This window comes from Schistocerca gregaria, unplaced genomic scaffold (assembly GCF_023897955.1).
Source record: "Schistocerca gregaria isolate iqSchGreg1 unplaced genomic scaffold, iqSchGreg1.2 ptg000397l, whole genome shotgun sequence".
NCBI classification, from domain to species: domain Eukaryota; kingdom Metazoa; phylum Arthropoda; class Insecta; order Orthoptera; family Acrididae; genus Schistocerca; species Schistocerca gregaria.
Genome location: NW_026061836.1, coordinates 1 through 3,554, shown reverse-complemented (window position 1 = coordinate 3,554; position 3,554 = coordinate 1).

Here is a 3,554-nt window from a genome sequence, read left to right as displayed (position 1 = left end):
TGTGAAAAGTGTTCATATGTAGTAAAAACCTGAGAAATCCGTCCGTTTTCGTCATTTGTTATCGAATCGACTTAAAGCCAGGTCGTCACATTGGCCGTTCGTCTCTCTGAAACGGTTGTACTTATCGTCTGCAAACCTATGTCGCGTGCTGCGGTATGCGGAGACACTAAAAGCACCATAGTAGAACACAGATGAAGCTTCTAAGTTGATGTAACAGCCAGTAGGAAGTAGTACAATTCAAGTTTTAGGTATCGATTATTGACTTTTTAGCTGGCTTTGGTGCTTTGGACATGAGCTGGGGCCTTAAGATTCTGCATGAAAGGAGGACTAGCGGCCGAGTTGCATGGGAGAATGTGAAAAGTGTTCATATGTAGTAAAAACCTGAGAAATCCGTTCGATTTCGTCATTAGCTCTCGAATCGACTTGAAGCCAGATCGTCACAATGGCCGCTCTTCTCTCTGAAACGGTTGTCCTTATCGTCTGCAAAGCTATGTCGCGTGCTGCGGGATGCGGAGACACTAAAAGCACCATAGTAGAACACACATGAAACTTCAAAGTTGATGTAATAGCCAGTAAGAAGTAGTACAATTCAAGTTTTTGGTATAGATTATTGACATTTTAGCTGGCTTTGGTGCCTTTGACATGAGCTAGGACCTTAAGATTCTGCATGAAAGGAGGACTAGCAGCCGAGTTGCACGGGAGAATGTGTAAAGTGTTCATATGTAGTAAAAACCTGAGAAATCCGTCCGTTTTCGTCATTTGTTATCGAATCAACTCAAAGCCAGATCGTCACATTGGCCGCTCTTCTCTCTGAAACGGTTGTACTTATCGTCTGCAAAGCTATGTCTCGTGTTGCGGTATGCGGAGACACTAAAAGCACCATAGTAGAACACAGATGAAGCTTTTAAGTTGATGTAATAGCCCATAAGAAGTAGTAAAATTCAAGTTTTAGGTATCGATTATTGACTTTTTAACTGGCTTTGGTGCCTTGGACATGAGCTAGGACCTTAAGATTCTGCATGAAAGGAGGACTAGCAGCCGAGTTGCACAGGAGACTGTGAAAAGTGTTCATATGTAGTAAAAAAGTGAGAAATCTGTAAGTTTTCGTCATTTGTTATCGAATCGACTTAAAGCCAGATCGTTACATTGGTCGCTCTTCTCTCTGAAACGGTTGTACTTATCGTCTGCAAAGCTATGTCGCGTGCTGCGGTATTCGGAGACACTAAAAGCACCATAGAAGGACACAGATGAAGCTTCTAAGTTGATGTAATAGCAAGTAAGAAATAGTACAATTCAAGTTCTAGGTATCGATTATTGACTTTTTAGCTGGCTTTGGTGCCTTGGACATGAGCTAGGACCTTAAGATTCTGCATGAAAGGAGGACTAGCAGCCGAGTTGCACGGGAGAATGTGAAAAGTGTTCATATGTAGTAAAACCTGAGAAATCCGTCCGTTTTCGTCATTTGTTATCGAATCAACTCAAAGCCAGATCGTCACATTGGCCGCTCTTCTCTCTGAAACGGTTGTACTAATCGTCTGCAAAGCTATGTCTCGTGTTGCGGTATGCGGAGACACTAAAAGCACCATAGTAGAACACAGATGAAGCTTTTAAGTTGATGTAATAGCCAGTAAGAAGTAGTACAATTCAAGTTTTAGGTATCGATTATTGACTTTTTAGCAGGCTTTGGTGCTTTGGACATGGGCTAGGACCTTAAGATTGTGCATGAAAGGAGGACTTGCAGCCGACTTGCACGGGAGAATGTGAAAAGTGTTCATATGTAGTAAAAACCTGAGAAATCCGTCCGTTTTCTTCATTTGTTATCGAATCGACTTAAAGCCAGATCGTCACATTGGCCGCTCTTCTCTCTGAAACGGTTGTACTTATCGTCTGCAAAGCTATGACTCGTGCTGCGGTATTCGGAGACACTTAAAGCACCATAGTAGGACACAGATGAAGCTTCTAAGTTGAAGTAATAGCCAGTAAGAAGTAGTACAATTCAAGTTTTAGGTATCGATTATTGCCTTTTTAGCTGGCTTTGGTGCCTTGGACATGAGCTAGGACCTTAAGATTTTGCATGAAAGGAGGACTAGCAGCCGAGTTGCATGGAGAACGTGAAAAGTGTTCATATGTAGTAAAAACCTGAGAAATCCTTCCGTTTTCGTCATTTGTTGTCGAATCGACTTAAAGCCAGATCGTCACATTGGCCGCTCTTCTCCCTGAAACGGTTATACTTATCGTCTGCTAAGCTATGTCGCGTGCTGCGGTATCCGGAGACACTAAAAGCACCATAGTAGAACACAGATGAAGCTTCTAATTTGATGTAATAGCCAGTAAGAAGTAGTACAATTAAAGTTTTAGGTATCGATTATTGACTTTTTAGCAGGCTTTGGTGCTTTGGACATGGGCTAGGACCTTAAGATTGTGCATGAAAGGAGGACTTGCAGCCGACTTGCACGGGAGAATGTGAAAAGTGTTTATATGTAGTAAAAACCTGAGAAATATGTCCGTTTTCGTCATTTGTTATCGAATCGACTTAAAGCCAGATCGTCACATTGGCCGCTCTTCTCTCTGAAACGGTTGTACTTATCGTCTGCAAAGCTATGACTCGTGCTGCGGTATTCGGAGACACTTAAAGCACCATAGTAGGACACAGATGAAGCTTCTAAGTTGAAGTAATAGCCAGTAAGAAGTAGTACAAATCAAGTTTTAGGTATCGATTATTGACTTTTTATCTGGCTTTGGTGCCTTGGACATGAGCTAGGACCATAAGATTCTGCATGAAAAGAGGACTAGCAGCCGCGTTGCGCGGGAGAATGTGAAAAGTGTTCATATGTAGTAAAAACCTGAGAAATCCGTCCGTTTTCGTCATTTGTTATAGAATCGACTTAAAGCCAGGTCGTCACATTGGCCGTTCGTCTCTCTGAAACGGTTGTACTTATCGTCTGCAAACCTATGTCGCGTGCTGCGGTATGCGGAGACACTAAAAGCACCATAGTAGAACACAGATGAAGCTTCTAAGTTGATGTAACAGCCAGTAGGAAGTAGTACAATTCAAGTTTTAGGTATCGATTATTGACTTTTTAGCTGGCTTTGGTGCTTTGGACATGAGCTGGGGCCTTAAGATTCTGCATGAAAGGAGGACTAGCGGCCGAGTTGCATGGGAGAATGTGAAAAGTGTTCATATGTAGTAAAAACCTGAGAAATCCGTTCGATTTCGTCATTAGCTCTCGAATCGACTTGAAGCCAGATCGTCACAATGGCCGCTCTTCTCTCTGAAACGGTTGTCCTTATCGTCTGCAAAGCTATGTCGCGTGCTGCGGGATGCGGAGACACTAAAAGCACCATAGTAGAACACACATGAAACTTCAAAGTTGATGTAATAGCCAGTAAGAAGTAGTACAATTCAAGTTTTTGGTATAGATTATTGACATTTTAGCTGGCTTTGGTGCCTTTGACATGAGCTAGGACTTAAGATTCTGCATGAAAGGAGGACTAGCAGCCGAGTTGCACGGGAGAATGTGTAAAGTGTTCATATGTAACACGCGATCTAGTGT